General features: G+C 46.1%; 1 protein-coding gene across 18 annotated transcripts in view; it reads right to left on the reverse strand.

Moving 5' to 3' along the window:
• LOC129711276 (receptor-type tyrosine-protein phosphatase S-like) overlaps positions 1-16,142 on the reverse strand; it is a 382,253-nt gene that overhangs the window by 346,965 nt on the left and 19,146 nt on the right. The window contains exon 2 of one of the 18 annotated variants that reach the window (XM_055658801.1): positions 2,746-2,877. The exons of the other annotated variants lie outside the window; for them this stretch is intronic. The gene's annotated coding sequence lies outside the window, so the exon portion shown is untranslated. The remainder of the gene's footprint in view (positions 1-2,745; positions 2,878-16,142) is intronic. 18 annotated transcript variants of the gene reach the window in all.

Consider the following 16,142-nt stretch of genomic DNA (forward strand, 5'->3'; position numbering starts at 1 on the left):
TTTGCATGTTGCCATTTTGGAAAACTGAAGCATCTGTTCTGGATGCTGTGCAGCAAGCAGGTGGAGGAAACCAATGGTGTCTGTTGGTTGAACTGATGCTTTGAATCATGTCAAAGGCAGACAGAAAGAGAGGCCTGGAATCTGAGGGTTTTGGGTGTATGGAATAAGAGGGTGATGGGTGTATGGAATGAGTGGCCGGAGGCGGTTGTTCAGGCTGGTAGTATTGCAATATTTAAGAAACTTTTGGACAGGTACATGGGTAGGACGGCTTTAGAGGGGTATGGGCCAAACACGGGCAGGTGGGACTAGTGTAGATGGGGCATGTTGGTCAGTGTGGGCAAGTTGGTCTGAAGGGCCTGTTTCCATGCTGTATGGCTCTATGACCCTTGATGGACAGAATCACAGCAAACAGCAGGCGTTCCTTTTAACAAGCAATCAATAGAACACAAATGGACAAGCCGGCTTAGTGGAACCAAGCAACACCAGAGCCATCACCTCGAAGGTTGGCTTTCATCTTTGTGTTCAATCTGCCTACAATGCAGCATGATAGCGTAGGCAGAGAGACTGTCTTACAGTGCCAGACACCCTGGTTCGATCCTGACTACTGGTGCTTGTTTGCACAGAGTTTATACTCTCTTCCTGGGTGGGTTTTCTCCAAGATATTCAGTTTTCTCCCACACTCCAAAGACGTACAGGTTTGTAGGTTAATTGGCTTGGTGTAAATGTAGAATTGTCCCTAGCGTGTGTAGGGTAGTATTAATGTGCGGAATCGCTGGTCGGTGCGGACTTGGTGGGCCGAAGGGCCTGTTTCCGCGCTGCATCTCCAAACTAAAGTTGTTTACTGTGTGGAGCGAGACGAAGGGAAAGGAATATTAAAAAAAAATGGAGCACAGACAATAGGTAACAAATCCCAAAACAACAATAAAAAGCACTCGGACTCCAATTTAATCTTTATGACAGAAATTATACCAGCCAACAAAATCCATTTTTAATCTTGTAACTTTAATATTCTGATGAATTCCCAGTGCTTATAATTTACTGTAATAAACTCAATTTTCATAAAACACTGTATAAATATTTGATCACAATCTGCTCTGGTTATTGTGGATCTCAGGAATCGAATATTAAACAGAATGGAGCCGGCTGCGGGAAGCAGATGTCACGCGAGGATGTACCCGGGGCTCCACTGGCAGAGTAACAGTGTCACCCTGTTGTCAGGTCTGTGGAGCCTGGCGCTGGACGGGAGGTTGTACCTCGCATCCCCGTGACTGGGGCAGGAAGTAGACAAGCCCGCTGTGAGCCACCTCTTATTTTTATACCCACTTCCGATTCAGCGCTTGGTTTAGTTTAGAGATGCGGCGCGGAAACAAGGCCACTCGGCCCACCAAGTTCACGTCGACCATCGATCATTCTTTCACACTGGTTGTATGTTGTCCTACTTTCTCACCCACTCCTGACACACTAGGGGGCAATTTGCAGAGGCTAATTAACCTACAAATCTGCATGTCTTTGGGATGACGGGGAGGAAGGGGGGGGGGGGGGGGGGGGGGGGGGGGGAACCGGAACCAGAGCACCCCGGAGGAAACCCTTACACGGTCACAGGGAGAACGTGCAAACTCCACATAGATAGCACCCGAGGTCAGGATCTAACATGGATCCCTGGCGTTGTGAGGCAGCGGCTCTACCAGCTGCGCCACTATGCTGAGTGGTATTATGATTCTAACCCATGGCAGGGTACGGCACCACACTGAAGACTATTAGGCTGCATGAAGCATCACAGTCAAGCTCACTTCCACCATGGGCATTGCCTGTACTTACAGAACAAGGTTCCATGGCTCTGCCTGTTGCAGGGGGACAGCTCAGGCATTCCTGTACCATGTGCCCTGCCTCCTCCTGGAGTGCAGGACATATCCAAACCCAATTGACAGGGTGTGTGTACACAATGTGTACCTCAGGAATAGGCAGTGTCCATAAAATAGACTGTATCCCTGCAGTTTGTGACCTGGATACAGGCCATGGGAGCACAAAGTAACCAGGGTACCCGAATCAAAGAACAGGCATGGCATAATACAGACACTAATGTTGGAACATGTATCCCAAGCTAATGGTATTCTTTAAATGTTCACCCTGGGAACAGGCGGTTCCTAAGGTTTGGATACCCATGTAATAAGCTTTTTTGTGCCTGTACCCAAAGAATTGGAAAGTCCTTGTAGAAAAAAAAGGAACTGCAGATGCTAGTTTACACAAAAGGACACAAAGTGCTGGAGTAACTCAATGGGTCAGACATCTCAGGAGAACGTGGATAGTTGACGTTTTGGATTGGGACTCTTCAGAGTGATTGTAGGTGTGGTTGGGCAAAATGAGATTTGGGAGGTAGGCACATGCATTGGACTTGTATGGGCAGTCAGCACAAAACAAAACTGAAGGCTTGCCGAGAGATGGGGAGAAAGTCGGGCAGTCTGCCTCAACTGTAAGCAACTGAAGCTCATAAGTTCATGGGCTCATAAGTTATAGGAACAGAATTAGGCCATTCAGCCCATCTAGTCGACTCCACCATTCAATCATGGCTGGTCCATCCTTCCCTCTCAACACCATTCTCCTGCCTTTTCCCCGAACCCCTAACACTCTCACAACGAACCTATCAATCGATGCCTTAAAAGTATCCATTGACTTGGCCTCCACAGACTCCTGTGGCAATGAATTCCACAGATACACCACCCTCTGACTAAAGAAATTCCTCCTCACCTCCTTTCGGAAGGTGCGTCCTTTTTATTCTGAGGTTATGGCCTCTGGTCCTAGACTCTCCCACTGGTAGAAACATCCTCCGCACAGCCACTCTATCCAGGCCTTTCACAATTCGGTAAGCTGCAGCACATTCTGCAAATGAGAGAGCAGTGGCAACGCATGAAGTAAATCAGATCGCGAGTGTGGTACGTGCTGGACCATGGCAGACAGTCTGCCAGTTAACCACCGGAGCTTTTCATCTCATGAAAACATTGCAATCTGATCCGGGCTGCTCAAACTCCCCACTCGAAGCCTCTCGGTGTGCCAACCACTGCAGTTCAATTGGAGCTGTCATGATGAATAACGTTGCCTGTCTGCTGCTGCAAAGCGATGTTTTATTAAAGTCATCGAGCAAGACTGGGTTTGAACCAAGAGATTATCGGGAGACGCCTGCTGCCTGCAACGGAACAAGAAAATTGACCCGCCCCTCCCCCCGCACACCCCAACATATCACACACTGGCAGCCAGGAATTATCCGAGATACTGTGGGGAGCTTTAGCGCCCAGCTTCCAAAAACATTAAATTCACACAACTGGACAGGCACAAAACTGGATTCTATTTGCAGTCAATTGTGGGCTAATGCAGCTAACAGTTACTTCAATGCCAACAATGCAACAATTCTTAGTTTTGAAGATATTTTCCATGTCTATTGTCTATTCAGACGCTTAGGCGGCATACATGCCAAGAATCAGGAGATCAAAGATTTGGTGCGTTGACCATGGTGTGGTTTGAGGCACAGTTTATTTGGGTACTAGCACGCCCTTTGTTTTAAGCATGTTGAAAGGTGACGTTGAAGTAAAATGCTTTACGATGTTACAGTTGCATTTATTAGCCTCTGTCAAATGCAAACAACATGGAATAGATTAGCAAGATAGGAAGACAGGGAGAGGGGAACGGGTTAAGAGAAGGAGACTAGAGCAATAAAAGGGGTAGAATGTTAAGGTGGACAGAAATAAATAATGAGATTGTTTCAAAGGCAAGATTGGGGCAAGGTGGACAAATAACACAAAAATGCAGAAGAGAGGAAGCAATAAAACCAAGCTAGGGTCAGGGTGGAAATATTCAAGAGTAAGGAGCAGAGAATGCGAGTAGGGGTGGCGAGAGTGAATGCAAAGACTGCAAATGGGTAGTGATTCAGCGCAGCAGAGGAGAAAGAGAAAAGGGAAATAGAGGGCAGAGAGAAAATAAGGAGTGGGGAGGAGGAAAGGGGAAGAGAAAGAGGGAGGAGAGGGGGGAAGAACAAAGAAGAGATGGCTACACAGAGGGTAGAGAGCGGAAAAGAGGACAGAGGAAACAAAAGAGGAAGAAGGAAGACGGGAGGAGGGAGAGATGTAGAAAGGAGAGAGGAGGTAACTAGCAAAAGTGAGAAACAGAGCGAACGTTTCAGATTAAAGACCTTGCAGATTTTCACTGTCTGGGTTCTTTTGCCCTTTGGTGGGCAGGTTGTGAAGGGATGGGGTGAGGCATGAGATGTTAACTGAGGCACATCACTCTGGAGATGTTAACATTGATTTATGAATTAACATCATGAAGATGGAACTAAAGTGGAAAATTCTGTAGGTCAAACAGCAGCTGTGGATAAAAAAAAATAGAAACATGGAGAATAGGTGCAGGAGTAAACCATTTGGCCCTTCAAACCAGCACCACCATTCAATATGATCATGGCTGATCATCCTAAATTAGTACCCCGTTCCTGCTTTCTCCCCATATTCCTTGATTCCATTAGCAAAAAAAAAAAAAAAAAAAAAAAGTTCAGGCTCTTGGGCATTCTGGGCTAGGCTCATTGGCAGCTCACTGTCCGAATCTTTCTCCATTCAGCTATTGGCACAAGGGCACACATTGATGAGTTGAACACTTTACCCACAACCAGCACACTCAAGGCAATTACTTATTTTACCCTGAAAAATTGCGTTAAAGATGTGTGTGAGTGCGTGAGTGAGTAAGTGCGTGTTAGTGTGCGTGCGTGCTAGTGTGCATTAGTGAGCGTGCGTGCGGGCGAGCATGTATCTGAATAAATGTGTGGCCAATTACTGCTCCATTGTGGTCCTGGACACTGTTGGAGTGCGGAGCTGTGTGTGTGTGTGTGTGAGGGACGCAGTCATCCAACACCAGCTGGAAGGCTGAGCCGTCCATTAGGTGGGCCCCCTGGTTCGGGGAAACCAGCTGGTACCCAGCTGGTTGACAACTGGGTGGTGTGTGGACAACAATGTCCTGTCTGCAGGGGGCTCCTCGGTGTCACAATGCCACAACCGAGGCATGGACCACTCAGGCCACATGCCATCCCTCAACAGCACAGTAGAAATCACAGCACGTTAATTAATCTCCGAGCTCGACACAATACAGGTCACAGACAGTTTCCATCTGCGCACCGAGCAATCTTTGCTGCACAACGTTCACATGTATTGAAACACTATATTAAATTGTAAATCTTAAACTTGCAACTGAAATGTCAGCAACTGAACTGTCTATTGATTGGAGTTACGTCTATAGCTCATTTTGTGGTGTCATTTACTCTATATAAAAACCTTGCTTGATTGGATTCAACTCTGCAACCACTTCAATAACTTGGGACCAATGTAGATCCTTCTTTTTATATTCCTGACTAGAGCACCCTTCTGTAAATCTTCCTCCTCTGCAGTTACTGGCTCAGAGGCGAGATGCCTATCATATTGACTACTCAGATTACAATTTGTATATAATAAATGGGTTGGATTAGATGACCCATAAATATTATCAATATGTTGTCATAGGATGAGTCTACAAGTAGTACTGAGGGAGTGCTGCTAATATTCACTGAGGTAATGCTTTAATCAAGCACCGCATATGACCCCCCCTTGGATAGAGGAAAAGGTTTCATTGCCGCTATTTTGAAGGTTGATCGAATTGATTGATCAAAAGATACAACATGGAAGTAAACCATTTGGCCCACTGAGTCCACACTGACCATCCATCACCCATTCACACTAGTTTTTTGTTATCCCAACTTCACAACCACTCCTTACACGCTATGGTCAAATTACAGAGGCTAACTTATCTACAAACCCCACATGTCTTTGGGATGTGGAAGGAAAACCAGAGGACCGGAGGAAACCCACGTGGTCACAGGAAAATGTGCAAACTCCACACAGAGAGCACCCGAGGTCAGGATCAAGCCCGGGTCTCTGGTGCTGCGAGGCAGCAGCTCTACTGCTGCGCCACTGTGCCACTCTAGGTGTGACTGGGCGCAACCCCTGGGCTGAGGGACCTCTTGCTGTGCATTATAAGCATCACTCATATCTTCCTTGATCATCTGGTCATTGCCACATTGCTGTTGGAGAGTGTGCATTCAAATTGCCTTCCTTTCACATTAGTTTAGTTTAGAGATACAGCGCAGAAACGGGCCCTTCAGTCCACCAAGTCCGCAGCAGCCAGTGATCCCCCATATTAACGCTGCCCTATACACACTAGGGACAATTTACACTTAACCTACACACCTGTACGTCTTTGGAGAGTGGGAGGAAACCAAAGATCTTGGAGAAAACCCACGCGGTCACGGGGAGAAAGTATAAACTCTGTACAGACAGCACCCGTAGTTGGGATCGAACCTGGGTCTCAGGCGCTGCAAGGCAGCAGGTCAACTGCTGTGCCACCTTTTGTATCAGATTCCATCATCTGCCACCCCTTGGTACACAAAAATGCTGGAGAAACTCAGCGGGTGCAGCAGCATCTATGGAGCGAAGGAAATAGGCAAAGTTTCGGGCCGAAACGATGCCTATTTCCTTCGCCCCATAGATGCTGTTGTACCTGCTGAGTTTTTCCAGCATTTTTGTATACCTTCGATTTTCGAGCATCCTTCTTAAACACATCTGCAACCCCTTTGTTGATTCCATGAATCACCAATGTACGTCCATCCCTCTCCAGGCTCCATCTGCTCAGCAACCTCTCCTCACACGGATCAATTATTGCTTGCTACCTCCTGCCTCAGCCCTTCCCCTCACCTCTTTATATGTCATCTCCCCTTTATACTCAGTTCTGATGCAGGATCTCGACCCAAACATCCACACTCCCTCAGCCTCCACAAATACAACCTGACCTGCTCAGTTCATCCAGCAGCTTGCTTTTAGCTCCAGGTCCAAGCATCTGTAGTGTCTTGACTCTTCATTGAAATTGCTGCCGGCTTTTCTATTTTACAACAATACTGATCATTCTGAATTACTTAATTGGCCAGAAGATATTTTGGGATATTGTAAATCGATAGATAATTGTGCAGAGTTGCAAGCTTTGCACTCACCAAGCTTAACATCTATGGATGGGCTATGTGCTACCTATTTAGGAGTATTGGCCACCACTCTCTTCAGATCCCATTGAAGTTGAACGCTGTGAGGGGAGAGAAACTATGGTCAACATTTATGCTCACATGGGGGTGGCAACTCTAAAGGACGACACAGTGGCACAGTTGGTCGAGTTAACGCCTCGCAATGTCAGAGACCAGATCTCGATCCAGACCTTGGGTGCAGTCGGGTGTGGAATTTGCACGTTCTCCCTATGACCACGTGGGTTTCCTCCCACATCTCAAAGACGTGGGGGTTTATAGGTTAATTGGCCTCTGTAAATCACTCCTGGTATGCAGAGAGGGGATGAGAAAGTGGGATAACATACAACTAGTGTGAACGGGTGATCGATGAGTAGGCGTCTATTTGGTGGGCCGAAGTGCCTGTTACCATGCATGTGTAAACTAAATTTCTTCCACATCTTTTCATTCTCCAGCACAAAATTTGAATCGCCCTCTCTACATCTTCCAGTCTTCATGAACATCTGCAGTCTGTAACACATAGATCTGTTTTACGAGAAGCCACATTCTTGGCAGCGCAGGGTCGGCACAGCAGCGCAGCTGTCGAGTTGCTGCTGTACAGTGTCAGAAACCTGGTTTTGAAGCGGACTACGGGTGCTGTCTGTACGGAGTTTGTACGTTCTCACAGTGACCGCATGGGCTTATTCTGGGTGCTCCAGTTTCTTCCCACACTCCAATGATGTACAGGTTTGTAGGTCAATTGGTTTCAGTAAATTGTAAATTGTCCCTAGTGTGTAGGATAGTCCTATTGTATGGAGTGATCGCCGGTCGGCACGGACTCAGTGGGCTGAAGGGCCCATTTCCACACTGTATCTCTAAAGTCGAAAGCCTCCTCCATAATCGGTTGACCTTGGCGCTGCCTCAGCCTTTTCTCAGTATGGGCCCGATTATCCAGTAATTGCAGAATGGCATTGAATTTTATTACCATGTAAGTACTACAATCTGCTCAGCGAGACATGGAAATCAAATCAGGGGATGCTCACTGGACCCAGAGTTGGGATTAGAGCAGATTATCATGGTTTCTGGCACAGAGGTCAGAGGTTGAAGGAGATCCTGTATTACATTTAGTTACCAGGACATAAGGAAATGGAAACAGTAGGTAGGTGACTTTGTCTCTCATGCCTGCACTTTCATTACGTATGATAATTGCTGTTTTGTCCCAAACCCCAACTAGAGTCTGAAGAAGGGTCCCAACCCAAAACATCTTCTGTCCCTTTCTGTCCTCAGATGCTACCTGAACTGCTGGGTTCCTCCAGCATCTGTTTTTTTTTTGTTCTCTTGTGCCATTTCTGCATCGCCTTCCAATTTAAATTTACTTCTCTTGAATAACCTGCAGAGATCAAGCAGCCATAATGCTCCAGAATAGAGAATTCAAGAGACTCTGAAATTCCTAACACCTCAGTTTTAAATGATCACCCCCCCTTATCTTTTAACTGTGTCCCCTTATCCCAGATTCTCCCAGTCCCTTGTGTAACGGGAATGGGCGATATTTCAGGTTGAGACCCTTCTTCAGTCTGAAGAAGGGTCTCAACCAGAAACATCATCTATTCCTTTCCTGCTGAGATGCTGATGACTCCAGTATTTTCTGTCTTTCTTCTCCCAACCACAGTTTGTTTATATAACTGGGATGGATTAATGAATGAACAGGGAAGGAAGGAACAAAAATACAGCATCAAGGTTGGAAAAACAAGGGATTTCAGGATGATTGGCTGGCTCAAGAGGATTGTAGGGCGGAGAGTTGGACAACATTAGGTGATGGTTGGGACCAGGTGGTTTGTACAATGTTGGAGAAGGGGTGTGCAAGGAAGAAAGATCAGTGAAGGAATTACTTTGGGGCAGCACAATAGCGCAGTTAGCAGAGTCGCTGCCTTGCAACTCCAGAGACCCAGGTTCAATCTGGATCTGGGGTGCTGTCTGCATTTGCACCTTCTCTCCCTGATCAGCCCATATTTCCTCCAGGTGCTAAAGGCGTACAGGTTGGTAGATTAATTGGCCACTGTAAAATGCCATGAGTGCGTAGGTGAGTTGTAAAATCTCGGGGCGGGGAATGTGAAATGAATGTGGAGAGGATTAACCATTGACTGATACCCAAGTATCATTAGGGATGGAAAGAGATTCAGATTAGGATGATCCCAAGCAAACTTCCAGGAAAACGTAAAACGAGTAAAAAGTAAACTGCTGGAGGAATTGAAAGATCCCGACCCAAAACATCTGTCCATTTCCCTGCACACAGGCCGCCTGAGTCGCTGAGTTCCTCCGGCAGTTTGTTTTTACACCAGATTGCAGCATCTGTAGTCCATTTTGTCTTCATAATGCAAAATGACGAAATGTAGAAATGCCGTTTACCAAAAGTCCCGACCCGAAACTTCGCCTATCTATTTCCCTCCACAGATGCTGCCTGGCCCGCTGAGTTCCTGCAGTACTTTGTATTTTTCTCAAGATTCCAGCATCTGCAATTTCGTGCGTTTCCAAAAGACTGCAGATGCTGGAAATCAGACATAAAAACAAAGAAACAAAACTGGAGAGTAGATACTCAGCAGACTAGTCAGAGAGGGAGAAAATCATGATTAGTCTTTCAGATCAATAACCCTTCGTAAGAACTCAGCCATTTGCATCCCTCTCCACAGATGCTGCCTGTTCCGCTGAGTATTCTCAGCTTATTCGGTTTTAATTCTGGTGGCTAATAAGCTTCACTCAGGAAGTGGAATTAAATTGTAATTTCATAATAACATCATGCAATTGAATTAAGCAGTAGACTTAGGAATTGAAAGAAGCTGCCTGAAGTGGCTAAATGAGGTACTGCATTAAACCAGCCTTCCTTATCCTTTTTGAAGATGGGTCTCGACCCAAAATGTCGCCAATTCCTTCGCTCCACAGATGCTTTCTCACCCACTGAATTACTCCAGCATTTTGTTTCTACCTTCGATATTACCAGCATATGCAGTTTTTTCTTAAACATTCCTTGTGCTTTTCGCAGCCTCAGGAGGAACCCAGGAGTCCAAAGCTGGTGTTATAGTTTACTTTAGGTTAAAGATACAGCGCGGAAACAGACCCTTTCAGCCGGCTGAGTCTGAACCGAGCAGTGATCCCCACATGCACATGAACACGATCCGACTAGGGATAATTTACATTTATATCAAGCCAATTAACCTACAAACCAGTACGTCTTTGGAGTGCAGGAGGGTAGTGAAGATCTTGGAGAAAACCCACGTGGAGAACGTAAAACTCCGTAAAGTCAGCGCCCGCAGTCAGGATTGAACTTGGGTGTCCAGCGCTGAAGGGCTATAAGGCAGCAACTCTACTGCTGCGTTACACTGCCGCCTCCAGAGACAATTACGGTAAGATACTTTTTCAGTGTTTTTCTCTGGGCTGGCTCACTGCAGTTGCTGTGTTATATCCTGGTTTTGTAGGTGGGCTGCAGCTCACAATCTAATTCATTAAGTGACCCCGGGTACTTGAACTGCAAGAGAACCAAATGAAAGAACAGCAGAATTCCCAGTGGCAAAAGTAGTCCTAATGAACACATTCCTCACCTCCCTTGTACGAGACCAAGGTGTGCTGGCTCTTATATTCTGCGTCTGTGTTTCAATGGCCTCAAGCAATATTTCATCCTCGGGGTCATATTTTCAAGGCAGAGCTACTAAATTCTAACTATTGCTTTTCCTGTTTAAAAAAGTTCCATGAAAATAATAAGCTACAAAATGCCAAATAGTACCAGTGTAACGGCAAAAATACGGCTGCACCGTTGCTATTAAAATACACTACATTTATACAAGGTTATGATAATCACAATTGAAATCTTCACCTGAAACCTGGAATGAATGTTCACTACATCAGAGGTGCTTTGGACTCTAAGAACGCAAGTCTTGAATCTTCCAAATTTTAATCTTAATAACATTTTCAATCTCTCTTTTCATGTGTCTAATCCTCCAACAGCAGACTTCTGCGAGGGGACACATCGTCCTCTGATATTGCTTCAAGGTATCGTGAATAAAATGTGATACCTGGAATTAGTAGCACGCGTTTCGTCTGCATTTTGGATGGTTTAGTTGAAAGGAACAGTCTGTGCCTTTCCATTTCCGAAACGCTCTTCATTGATAGAATGTAGGAATTGGGATGCACTAGTGTGGTTTGACATTTCAGTACACTATCTTATAATCATGTTTCTATCAATCCATTTAATATTCCTCAATGAAGAAAAATACTTGCCCTCGGGACTCTATAATGAATTATTTGTGAGATCGGCAACTAAATACTTGGCTTTTTTTGTCAGAACTTGCCACATCTGATCCAAGGCGACAATCCCTCCCACCCTTAAATGCAATTGCAGCCTAGTCCTTCTCGAACGATCTTGCCTGAAGTCTCTCTCACCGAGTGCAAGTTCCAGCTGAGGTCAACATAGATACAAAATTAAAACCCTTCCCAATCAAAGCCAATCTAAAACTGACCCACCCCAGAGGATGACCATTGAGAAGAACTGCAGTCCAAGAACCCTCGTCTCAACATTGTGGGTGCCCACTCATTGTATCTATCTGTCCAACCTTTAAACTGTGGACCCTAATCTATAAGCGCAAGCATACCTATAAAGAAAATGAACATTTCAGTTTCATCTGATGAACCTTGACTCTACACATCACCCAACCTGTTGAGTATCTCCAGCATTTTGTTTTTACTATGTACGAGGCATAGAGTCATAAAGTGCGGTAACAGGCCCTTCGGCCCAACATGCATAGCCTGGCCAACATGCTGCCTCTACACTAGTCCCCCCCTGTCTGCACTTGGCCCATTACCCCCTAAACCTATCCTATCCATGTACATATCTAAATATTTCTTAAACATTGCGATAGTTCCTATTACTATTAGATATCCCCCCCTCCCCCTCATTTTAAACCTATGTGCCCCAATTCTGGATTCCCTTACTCTGGGCAAGAGACTGTGGGTTTACCCAATCTATTCCTTTTTGTACACCTCTATAAGATCACCCCTCATCCTCCAGCGCTCCAAGGAATAGTCCCAGCCTGCTCAACATCTCCCTATAGCTCAGACCCTTGCATCTTGGCAACATCATCGTAAATCTTCTCTGCATCAACCGTGGTTGGGGGTGTTTAGGAGGTCTGGTTGTGTTTGGATGCAAGGCATTCGTTGCTTTTGAGTGGTGAAAGTGACAGTGACCACATTCACATTGACCTCAGCTGTGAGATCGGCAACTAAATGCTTGGCTTTCTGGACGAGATCCCTTGGAAGCAGCGAGATGCCAATAGAATTGAGAGTCAGCCAGAGTCAATGGCTAGAGAGAACAATTACCCAGCTGGGACACAGGATGGTGGGAGTGACGGAACATTTTCAATTTATTGCTGTTTTGAAGTGATTGATTCTCCTGCAGGCACTTCCAAGAAACAGCAGGAGTCCTTGAACATTTGATGCAAGCTCCCCCCTCCCCTCCCCTCCCTCCCCAGAGGAACGGGGCCAAGAGCGCGAGCAGAAAGCAGAATCAAACTTCAAGAAAAATCAGGGAAATTGCTTTCCTAAATCCGACCATCATCACCCATCCACACGGATTATGACGCTTGTAGCCGCTCATAAACTGCATAAGACTTTCTCCACCGTACATAAAGAAGGCTGATTAAATTTAAACCCTACAATCTGCAGCTGACTATCGTAGGAATCGCTGCGTAATGCTCGACAAGATTATCGTCAGCAGGCAATGAACACAAGACTGTCCATCTCCCTCTCGCACTCTGTCCATCTTTCTCTTATCTGGAACATTTGTGTACAGTCGATAGCCTGACACTCCTTGACATCCTAAAAGATTTGCAAATGGATCAATTATTGCATGCACACCACTGATTGTCAGTCATTTTAGCAGTGCCAGAGTCCTACCATTGCACATGGGACAAGCTGAATGATGAGATGAAATGGGTTTAGAAGTAGGCCATTCAGCTCTTCATGCCTGCTCTACCATTAATAAGTTAATGGTTGATCGTTTACCTCAGCATCTTTTTCCTGCACCAACCCCATATCCAGAAATCTACAGATATATTTTAGAATATATTCAGCGACTGGGCCTCCACAACCCCTCAAAAATTACCAGTTTGGACCACCTTTTATTGGGTGCGCTGAGACTTAATTGTCCGTGGCCGCTCTGTCGAATCAAATCCCCTCCAATAAAAGATCACAACTTTGATGCAAATCAAATACGCAACAGCACCAGTTTAGTCTCCGCCTCAAAAGATGTGATTAATCGTGACCTACGAGGTTTTAGCAACATCATCACAATGCAAATGTTGTCATTTTCCTCTGGGGGAAGAATTGTCAGCATTTGAAGGTGCAGTCCCCAGAACAACTGGGAGCACACAGGAGAGGGAGATGGCAGTGAGGAGGGTTTTTGAAGTGATGCATTACTGCGGGCGCAGTGGTAGAGTTGCTGCCTTGCAGCGCCAGAGATTCGGGTCGATCCTGACGACGGGTGCTTGTCTGTATGGAGTTTGTGCATTCTTCCCGTCACCATGTGGGTTTTCCCCAGGAGCTGTTGCCTCCCACACTCCAAAGACATAGAGGTTCGTAGGTTAATTGGCTTGGTATAATTGTAAATAGTCCCTGATGTGTTAGGATAGTGTTAGAGTATGGGAATCGTTGTTTGGCACAGATTCGGTGGGCCAAAGGGCCTGTTGCACGCAACTAAACTCCTGCCTTTTCTTCAGGAGGGTAGACTTCGCTCCTGGAGTCACATGTCCTTACTGGCCCCACACTTAAGCCAACTGTGAGATCAGTGAACTAAACATACCAAGTCACAGAGTACCAGTGGTGGCACAGTGGTACATCCGGTAGAGCTACTGCCTCAGTGCCATAGATCAGGGTCTAATCCTGAGCTCGGATGCTTTCTGTGTGGCGTTTGCACCTTTTCCCTGTGACTGCATGGGTTTTCTCCGCATGATCCGGTTTTCTCCCACATCTCAAAGACGTAGGGGTTTGTATGTTAATTAGAAGAGAAAGTAAGATTACATACAACGAGTATGATAAAGTGAGATAACATACAACTGAATGAAGAATAATCGATGGTCGGCATGGACTCAGAGGGCTGAAGGGTCTGTTTCCATGCTGTATCTCAAAATGAAACTCATCTCAGCGGGTCAGACAACATTTCCAGAGACAATGAATAGGTAACGTTTTAGACCCTAAATGTCACCTATCCATGTCCTCCAGAGATGCTGCCTGGCCCATTGAGTTACTCCAGCACTTACTGTCTTTTTTTGTAAACTAACATCTGCAGTTCCTTGTTTCTACAGCCAAACATAACAATGTTTTCCCATTTGGTTACATTTTTCAGAAAACAATTGTTGTTAGTTTGAACCCACTCGGAGCACTTCAGAATGCTTATGTGCATTACACTTTGCAAAGTGTCCTGTTAGATTTCAATTAAAGCAAAAACATGTACATTTAGTCCCACTGAGACTGTGGGGATTTTTGAGCTCCAATTTGCGTCAGTGTGGGCTGAAACTTGCAATGCACGATAATGAACATCATTAGACGTTTGTCCAATGCAAGGAAATGTCAGCTAACCCGACTGGAAATGTTCGGTCCAATTTCACCAATGACATAATTTCATCCAGTAATGATCACTAATGCAATTTACCCTATAAAATCAATTTTGATTTCCTGAATTGCACAGGGCTTAAAGAGAAACACAGCACTTTGCAATTCATTTTCTTGGCTGTACAGTTCAATAGAAAAGTATTATGTATCCACATTTAATGCAAGAACATGAAAAATGGGAACAGCAGTAGGTAGTTCAATCTCTCAGGCTTGAATTGAATACTTTGTCACATGTGACAAGTCCCAGTGAAATCCCTTGCTTGCATACTTTGCCAAGGCACGCAAATAGTCGCCCATAAAGGTCGTTTACTAAGTTACAAATTCCACCCCACCATCCCCCGTTCCCCCTTTGTTTCCCCCCCCCTCCCCCCCCCAGCGCAGTCCCGCCAGGTCCGCCATTGTTCTTCCCCCCCCCTCACGCCGGGCCCCCCCCCCCCCCCATGCCGGGTCCACCATTGTTCATTGTTCTTCAAGACAGTGCCTCCACGCTGGGTCCCCATTTTTCTACCCTACCCCCATTGCGATGTGTCCTCCCACCCCCCCCCACCCCCCCCTGGGTCCTCTATTGTTCCCTCCCTCGGCAGCGGCATCCTCACTCCATGTGGTCCGTCCTCGTCCGTCGGTTAGCACCATCATTGACCGCCACACAGACCTCTCCACTAACGCTGCCAGGTCCTCTCTGGATGCCGACCCAGGCCTCAGCCGTGAGGCTCCACCTCCGGCACACGAGGCCCGGGCTGTGATCCTCCGGCCTCTGTGCCGCCATGGCAACTCCAGAAGGCATCTCTAGCATTCAACAAAATTGTGGATGATCTTCTACTTCAACACCATTTTCTTCAACTACCCGCACTCCATGCCCACAGCTAAGGTCGGGCTCCTCAAAGTTAAACTGATACCCAACACTTCCCGCTGTCTGGATGCACAGTTGTGGGTTACAACTGGGGAGACTACAGCAGCCAACAGCCAAGGCAATGGAGACAAGGCGGGGAAAACTGGAAAACTGAAAAATTAATTTAAGGTAGTACACATCCCGAGGGAAAAGTCAAAGGGGAATATGTAAGGAAATCAAAATGTCAAAATTGAAATGTCTGGAATTAAATAGATCATCCATTACTGCTTAACTAATAAAAAATATAATTGACATCTGAGCTTTCGTACTTGGGGGAATTGATACACAGGAACATTCTAATGTTAACCCAGCAGAGGAACTGAGTGAACCAGACATATTCTTCTCCTACCAGGGGGTGGTTTGGGGAAGATGGGATTGCCATGTAGCCAAACAGTTATACAGCACGGAAACCGGATGGGAGCCAACAGCGTGGAGGCGATGGGCCTGGAGCTCAGGTTGAGCGACGACTCCACTCCTCCGATGGGCGGTGGAGAGGCGGGGGTCAGCAGAGTCGCTAGTGGAAGCCTGCGGGGGGGGGGCTGAAGT

This window comes from Leucoraja erinacea, chromosome 29, assembly GCF_028641065.1.
Source record: "Leucoraja erinacea ecotype New England chromosome 29, Leri_hhj_1, whole genome shotgun sequence".
In the NCBI taxonomy this organism is placed as follows: domain Eukaryota; kingdom Metazoa; phylum Chordata; class Chondrichthyes; order Rajiformes; family Rajidae; genus Leucoraja; species Leucoraja erinaceus.